The 9,100-nt window shown below is 42.9% G+C and overlaps 1 pseudogene; it reads right to left on the bottom strand.

Annotated features, from left to right (window-relative positions):
• Positions 1–3,349: 3,349 nt before the first annotated feature.
• On the bottom strand, positions 3,350–4,832 carry LOC120296063 (annotated as a pseudogene).
• Positions 4,833–9,100: the final 4,268 nt, after the last annotated feature.

Here is a 9,100-nt window from a genome sequence, read left to right as displayed (position 1 = left end):
GCACTTCTTCGCTCACGGCTCAAGCTTACCATCTTTGCATGAGCATATGCATGACATCTAAATATACGAAATTCGGAATAATCAATAGGTTTCCTCGACCATACTTCCTCAGGAGTCTTCCACTCGATAGTAGATGATGGAGATCGATTAACTAAGTAACATGCAATGTTTACCGCTTTGGTCTAAAATTCCTTACCAAATCTTGGATGCGAAAGCATGCATCGAGCTCACTCAAGTAGAGTTCTATTATTCCGTTCTGTCATGCCATTTTGCTGTGGTATTCCAAGTACTGTACGGTGTCTCACAATACCTTCTTTCTCGTAGAACTCGGTAAAATCTTTACCACAGAACTCTATGCCATTATTGGTTCTCAGGCACTTGATTTGTTTATTTGACTAATTCTCAATCAATGCTTTAAATTTTTTGAACCGATCAAACACTTCATATTTATGCTTCAGAAAATATATCCATACCTTCCTCGAATAATCATCGATAAATGTCAGCATATATTGGGCACCTCCTTTCGAAGGAACCGAAGATGGGCCGCAAACGTCTGAATGAATATATTCAACTGGTCGTTTGGTTGAATGAATAGGTGTAGTAAACTTAACTCAATGTTGCTTCACAAAGATGCAATGCTCACATAAATCCAACTTTCCTATCTTTTGACCCTTCAACAACCCTCTTTCACTCAGCATCGTCATACTTGCCTCAATCATGTACCCTAAATGCATATGCCATAACTGAGTCAAGTTAGAGTCTGACTCACCTAGATGAAACTACAGTGGTTCTAGTCATAGTCTCTCCAAGTAGATAATAAAGAGTATTCACTTTCTTCCCCTTAATTACTATTATGACACCTTGAGAGATCTTCAATACTCCACCTTCAGCGGTGTATATACACTCGATGTCATCGAGTGTCCCTAGAAAAATAAGGTTCTTTTGAGCTTTGGTACATGCCTCACATCTATTAATGTGCGCACCACCCCATCGTGCATTCGAATCCAAATTGTCCCTATCCCCAGCCTTATAGACTGCGTTATTCCCCAAAAGAACCCTACCACCATCCATGCAGTCTGGTAAGTAGTAAACCAATTCTTATGAGATGTCATATGATAATAACACCTCGAATCTAGTACCCATTTGTCTCCTAATGAAGTAGCAGTCACACATAAAACAGCTTCTGCATCACTATTGCTTCCCTCGGCAACGTTTGTCACACTACTTGTGGCATTATGCCTATCAACTTTATTTCTCCACTTTGGACAATCTTTCCTAATGTTGCCCTTCTCGTGACACTCAAAGCACTTCACGTGTCCCTTAGACTTTCTATGGCGTGATTTTGATATGCTTTTACCTCTGCTGTTACTAGGCCCTTGATGTTATTCTCTACCCTAAATCCTTGTGCCAGATCGTCATCTCGCAACTTTATCTACCACTCCTTAGAGAATAAGGTGGACTTGACCTCTTTTGAGGTAATTATAGTATGCCCCTACAATAGTGAATAAGTAAAGTGCTCCTATGACTCTGGTAAATAGGCTAACAACATCATGCCCCGTTCTTCATCATCAAGTATTTTACTAACGTTTTCAGATCCATCATGAGTTTATTAAATTCATCTAGGTGGGTTCTATAACGTACTTTCAGTATATCTAAATTGAAACATCTTTTCCAACATGTACAAGTGATTGTTCAAACCTTTCTTCACATAGAGTGCTTGAAGTTTTGCCCATAATATTGTGGCATCCTTCTCCTCAACAACCTCTATTAAGACCTTATTCGACAAATTTAACAGGATTGTGCTATTTGCTTTTTCCATTAGCTCTACCCTCTCAAAGGCTTTCATTATAATAGGTAACTCATCTTCACCATCTAGTGTCTTGGCCAAACCTTGGGTTGTTAATAAAGCTCGCATCTTGAAGTTCCATAACACAAAGCTGTTGCTCCCTTTAAACTTCTCAATTTTAGATTTCCTCTCAGACATAATTGCAATAATAGAATTTCCAGATAATAATCAGACAAGCAAAAGCTCCAAATCACAATCAAGCAATCTGATCCAAGCAATCTGATCCAAGCTCTAATACCAATCGTTGGAATATAATACACGGAAATGACAGGATCTTGCAATTTATGTCAACGTGAAATCGCTAGAGAAATAAACGAGAAAAATAAGGACACTAGAAATTTAAGTGGTTCAGTCCAAGTATCGGTACCTACCTCCATGGGGAGATCGAGCATCAAATAATCCACTATAATCGGAGAATCAAAGTTTACAATTACTCACACCTAAATTTAACCACAAATCCAAAGTGTTTATAAATAAACAACTCACTTAGACATAAGCTCACGGCACAAAATTACTGCGCGTTCAAGCTCAAAACAAAACGCTCTACGTACACCAAAATCAAGAACTCCGGTGTTCGTCTTTGGTCCAAAGTGGCTTCAAGGGAACATGCGTCTCTTTCCCAAGCGGCATGAACGTCCGGCTCTACGTAGGTTTCACCAGCACGTCTTTTATGTGTGTGCCCAAAAGTCAAAGTCTTGGACTTTTGGGCCCACATTCTTCTATTTCACGTGCAGAGGCTTCTTTCCTCTTTTTTATTTCATCGACTAAAAGAAGCCCCAAAGCCAGACATGAAATATTGTGTGCCCCAAAGTCAAATATTTGACTTTGAGCCCCACGAAGATAAGCACTTTCCAATTCTGCAAGCTTCCACAGATAAAGAAACTTTGCTTTCCTCTTTTGTAATTCTTCAAGAGTCTAGCGAATTGCGTTTTTACAAATGCTCAAAATCGAGTCATAATTTAACATTCAACGTCCCCAACAACATCACCATATGGAAACAACATAAACACGTTGAAAAATATCAAATCTAACACTTGTGAGAGCAAGCCTTATAGTAAATGTGAAGTACCAAAAATTTGAATGAAAATACATTAGACGAGCAAAGAGTTGACACCAAAGTTGCTGTGAATATCATTGAAATCGGTGGCGGAACACTTATTCATTAAAACTCCAAAATCTAGAATTAAATCGGAGAGAAAAGCTCCTAGATATAAAATCAGGAGAGCAAAGCTCCTGGATCTAAGACTAGATTGGGAGAATTAGAAAAGAAACAAAAGGAAACAAAAGGAAAAGGAACTGGGAGGGAGGGAAAGATCTAGATCAAATCCCTCCTCTCCATAAGTGAAAGGGACGAAAAGAAGGTTCACAGAGGGAGAGAGAGAGAGGAAGAAGAGATGACTTTAAAATTAGAAACATTTAGAATCGCTGCAATCTAGTAAAAAAAAAAACAAAAAACACACCGAAAAAATTCATACAAGTTCTTTATCAGCAGTAGACACACGGTCAACAACTCGTGGCCTTGGTCAACGACTTGAATGTCACCGATGAACCCACAGGCAAGCTCCCGCATTCAATTCCGAACGTGTCGTAGCGGAGGAACAGCTCCACCAGCATAACCCTGCACGTGAGCAGCACCAGATCCTTCCCCGGGCACTGCTTGTTCCCCACCGTCGGATCGTCGATCTCCCGCCCGTTCGACCAGTAGACGTACTTCAGCAGCTTCTCCCCCTCCCCGACGAACCTATCGCCCACAAAGTCCTCCGGGTCATCGAAGACCCTCGGATCCTTCGTCGCGAATGGCTGATACCCGCAAACCATCTCGCCCTTCTTGATCTGGAAGGCGGCGTCGTGGCTCCGGACCACCATGTCTCGCTTCGCCTTCCCGTACTGGAACTGGACCTGGGGGTCGATCCGTAGAGCCTCGTACACGACCGACTTGGTCAGGTTCATCTTGTCCAGGGTGGCGAGGGTTACCCCGCCTTCCGACGCGACGGTCGACCGTATCTCCCTCGCGAGCCGGCGGTGCAGATCCTCGCCTCCCGACCCAACCCACTTGATCAAAATGGGCAACGTGGCTTTCATGCCACCGTAGGCATTGAACCCGGCAAGGAACACTAGGTTGTGACACGCCTCGTCTCTATCAATTCCTAGCCTCTCAGCTTCATCTAAAACTGATGACCCATGCTCGCTAAATGCATCATAGAGCTTCTTGTAAGAGGATTTAATTAAGAGCGGAGGCAGTGGGAAAGTGTGGAAAATGACATCTTCCAAGAAATTTAAGACCATGTTGTTAAACCCTAGGGACAATATTGGGGCAAGCTGGAGTAATATCCATAGGTCGAACATCGCTGCCGCTTTGGCTCCTGGAATTGTGCCCGAGGGCTTTTGGTCGCATAAGAGCTTGAACACAAAGTTGAAGGACATATTGTCATTGAGGGAGTTGAAGGATGCTTTCCCTTTGCTCGATAGCTCGTCTTCTAGGTCGACAAAGAGATTCGACAAACAGCTCCTGAGGGTTGGGATGAACAAGTTGCGTCGAGCCGCGAGGAGGGACAGGAACCAGTGCTTGATGGCGGCATGCTTGGACTCGGATGGGTCGAGAAAGGCGCAAGCACGGTGGCCGCCAGTGAAGGCGGTGGAGGGCATGTACGTGCCATCAAGCACGTTCCTCTTTTCGACCTTGGATATGTCAAAGAGGACGGGGAAGCTGATCGCGTCGAGGAGGACGACGACATTGGGGTTCGAGGAGATGAATGGGCCGGGTGGCATGTTGACCCTGAAGACCGTCGACTGGTACTTGTGCATCCGGTGGCGGAAGAACTCATCTCTTCCTTGGAAGTAGAAGTAGTCGAGACGATCCCTTATGCACCGAAAAATGGGAAACCGTAATTTCCTGGGATTTCTTCCAGTGGAATTTCCGAATCCGACATGATCGATTCACAAACCGGAAGGCGAATTAGACGAAGACGAAGATGAGCAAGGTTGAGATACGGACAGCCAGACCTAGCTTTAGAGGGATAGGTTTTGGTGAAATTAGAGATAACAAAATGCTCCATATGAGGCGAGGTTATATAATCGCGACAACATAGTACATTGTCCTGGATCAATGACAAAAGGTACCTTCTTGTCTGAAAAGGACAAGTAGAACCCCCTAGGGCAAGTACAGCTATTACATCTTGTTCAACTTAAACTAATACGATCCGATGTGTTGCAACTTCCGGTGAATCACCTAATACAGTGTTTTAAGAATTAAGTGTGATTAATTAGTTTTATTCATGGCCAACAATCTGCTATGTCAGTTTATTATATGATTTCTTTCATTTTTTTACCTCTTTAAAAGACTTAAAGGAGAAGAAACATGTGGGAGATCATTTTGGGGGTGAGAGATTTCGTACTTTTTATATTTCCATTTATCCGAGAAGAAAAGTTTGTATGGGAACTTGAAAGTCTCTTCAGTGAGAAAATATTTAGTGGTTAGTGCGCACCACGTCATCCGCTGACCTGGTGTGCACAAACCAATGAAATACTGGCACGTGTCTCTGAGCAGGACCTGCTGAAAAAAAAAGGCGCTGATTTTTGGTCGACTCGGCTCGGCTCCATCATATTCCTCCCGCTCAAAATTTTTTTACTCTCTCCTCACTCGAATTTGCTGGGTTTTTTTTTTTTTCTCTCTCTCTCTCTCTCTCCTCTCTCGCCTCTCTCACTTTTCCCTCCCTCTCTCTTTCTCTCTCCGACGAATAGGACACGACCTCCTAGTCTCTCTGTGCCCTCCCTCTTTTCGATCGGCGAACCACTGCCAGCAACCAATGAACTACCGCATCGGACCGTGACCTCCCTCTCTCTTTGCCCTCCCTCTTTCTGACCGGCGAACCACCACACGGGACTGATGAGAGAACCGCGAGCAATCAACAAACCATTGCACGGGATTGGCAAGAGGACCACAACCTCCCTCTCTCTGCCCTCCCTCTTTCCGACCGGCGAACCACCGCACAGGACTGACGAGAGGACCGCGAGCAATCGACGAACCACTGCACGGGACTGGCGAGAGGACAACGACCTCCCTCTCTCTCTCTGCCCTCCCTCTTTCCGACCGGTGAACCATAGCGAGCAAATCATAAGTTTTTGTAGAGATCTCCATCGTCGCCTTCATCTTCTTTTCCTTTTTTTTTTGTTTTGTTGTTTTTTTCCCCTAGTGTTCTTATGGTGGATCTGGAGTTGCATATGGAGGATGACGTGATGTCTCACATCAACCTCGACGGCTTCTTCGGCGACCTCCCTTGATGAACGCATCGTCATCATCTTCAGACTTGGGGCTCTCGTGGTTCGACGAGATTGAGAACATCCTGATGAAGGACGACAAGGACGGCGGAGTTGTCGGTGGCGGGATTAGGGCTGATTCGAGCCAGGAGTTCTGCGATAGGTTCCTCGTTGACGTGCTCGTTGACTCCCCCGGAGATGGGTTCGCGGAGATAGCCGACGGGTCCAGCGACATGGAGGAGCCTGGATCGTCGGATGATGGCTGGGTCGAGGCTGCGAAGGTTGATGGGGCTAATGGTGGCGGTGAAGCCTATGATCCTGGTGGCGGATTTGAGCGCCTTATCTGTTGCCTGTAAAGTTCCGGGTTAGTGATCCCTAGAGGGTGTGTGATGTCTGCTGCGTGCGGCTTGAGTCTGTCCAGCCTTACCTAATGGATGAAGTAAGCCACGTTTCTCAGTTTCCAACCCAAGATCTGACAGACCTTAGTACGTTGAGATCCTGGATCAATTTTCCATGGGGACAATCAATGGAACATGAGATTTACAAGGCAACAAACGCAATCCGAGGTTATAGTAAGGTAGGGGCAAGGTTCAGATGATACTGTCTACCTAATGATTCCATCTGTGTATTTCTTAGAATAGTTGGCTAGTATTGCTGTTGCTACTTGAAAAATAAATGCTCTTTATAGTGGACTTAACCTTTGACAAGGGAGGCCATTTTCTCATTATCGTCGGTGAAGTGGTGATTTAATTTTAGATATGTTTAAGATCTTTGTAAAACTATTCCTTAAGAGTTTTTTGTATTATTGGTGCAAGATAAAGTAATTAAAATTTTTCTTCCCTTTTTTTTTTTTTATACTTTGGCATTAAAATTAGGTTCTCTTGCACTTCTCGTGTGGTTATTAAGCTTATTATATGATGCATTATGATTGCTCAGGTGGGTTCACTAAAACTTGAGAAGGCAATTCCTGATGCCATTTTACGACAAGCAAAAGGCCTTGCAATTATTATTGTTGTGAAAGTTGGTATGATGGTAACCTACAATATTGGAACCGGCCTTGTGGTTGCTCGTAGGGAAGACGGCTCATGGTCTCCACCTTCTGCAATTTCTTCATGTGGAATAGGGTGGGAGCACAGGTAGGCTCGTTTTATCGTATCCCTGGATTTTGATTTCATCAACCTTAAGGGCCAAGTGTCGGAACCAACAAGTGTTTTGGCTTTCATGCAGTCTGCAGATTAGCCACGTGAATCAACGTGCTCAAAATGATTGTTTAGATAATAAACAACAATTTGATTTTTTACTCCATCCGGAATGCTTGACGTATTGTCTGCTTCATTTCCATGGTCTCTGTGAGAATTTTCCTTTGTAAATGTCTGGTCTGTCATCCTTCTATTTCATGGAATGTGCCTTTTTTTTTTCTCCTTTCTGGAACTCTATCTAAGAACAGTATTTCTCAGGATGAGATTTGGACTTTTTGTTTGATTACCATGTTACCATTGAGTTTTCAAGTTCCTTTCTGCATCTCTGTTCCCTTTCTCTGAATTTGTGTTTTGTTTTTTTGTGGAAGTGGGAGAAGTCCCTCAGCCAGAGATTGCCCTTGTGTTACTTATAATCGTTCCCTTTCTGTTAACATGTCTATCGCATTAATAGCTTCTACTTGTGTGGCTTAAGCTCGAGCAAAGAAGTCTTGCATAAAACATAAAAATCAACTAAAGAAATCTTTAGTCGATTCCCCTTCCTCCCAAAATGATAACAACAATAATAGTAAAAATCAAATACATAAATGAAAAGATTATCCCTGCAAGAAATGTTTGATTTTGTGTTATTTTTTTATGTAGAGATATCCTTATTCCAGTCAATAGTAACCAGTCAAGGGTGAATGCAGGCTGGAGGAGAATTGACAGACTTCGTTATAGTGTTGAGAACAACTGAGGCTGTGAAGACATTTGGTGGTACTGCTCATTTTTTAGTTGGGGCTGGTTTGAGTGTAGCAGTTGGTCCCATTGGAAGGGCTGCTGAAGCTGATGTACGAGCGGGGGATGGTGGCTGTGCTGCTTGTTATACGTACAACTGCAGTAAAGGTACTCATCTATATAGCTATTTTTCCTTTTAAACTGTGGAGTTGTCCTCTGGATTGATTTTTGGGGTATGGATACATTGCTATGCAAAAAAACATGGATAGTATCCTATGATATTAACCATTTTAATGTGATAGTAATTTCTCTATTTTTATTAAGTCCTAAGTGGATGCAATTACAGTCTCGGGACGTATAAAAACTGCTCATTTTGTAAAGGATCTTGTTCTCTCACTTTCTTTCTTCCTCATTTGTCTATGTTGCTGAGGTGAGCTACGTAGTCTAGCTTGTATGGCATGGGTATCTGTCCTTAGGCAGTCATGCAAAAGACTATTCTCCAATTACTTAAAATGCTCTTGCACAAATGCTATTTATATATTCAATAAAATGATGATACTCTTTACTTTTTCAAGCTATGTGAAGCCGTTTTCATTAGATCATTGGTCGAAAATTTTTCTACAAAGAGCATTTCTTGAGAAGCTTGCTTGTTGCCCATTTCTTAGTGCCAAAGAAAGGGGAAAAGGGAGAGACATTAGTTGAGAAAGCTTCTGCAGGTATATTTTTGAATAAGCAATCATTTGAGAGAACACTGAGCTTGATTCGTCATAGATCCTACTTAAATTGAGACGCTCATGGTAAAAAGTTGGAGATGTCTAGAATTTGTATTTCTCATTTTCCTATCATTTCATTGCCAGCAGTCTGTGGGGCTCGTTCCACTTTCTAAAGGTCTTTAATTGTTCTCAACTTTTTCATAAAATAATTGCAAGTGCTTTTGTTGGATGCTCCCTTCAAGGCAGTGTCGTGACAACACGGACAAGAGAAAATTGCCGATTTTATGGCAGCCAGTCTATAAATGCATTGGACATACTACTTGGTTCGTTGCCGAGGCCGCCAGCTGCTGCCATCCTTTATAACGCACTCG

Source organism: Eucalyptus grandis, chromosome 7 (assembly GCF_016545825.1).
Source record: "Eucalyptus grandis isolate ANBG69807.140 chromosome 7, ASM1654582v1, whole genome shotgun sequence".
NCBI classification, from domain to species: Eukaryota; Viridiplantae; Streptophyta; class Magnoliopsida; order Myrtales; family Myrtaceae; genus Eucalyptus; species Eucalyptus grandis.
This window is presented reverse-complemented; position numbering and strand designations above follow the sequence as displayed.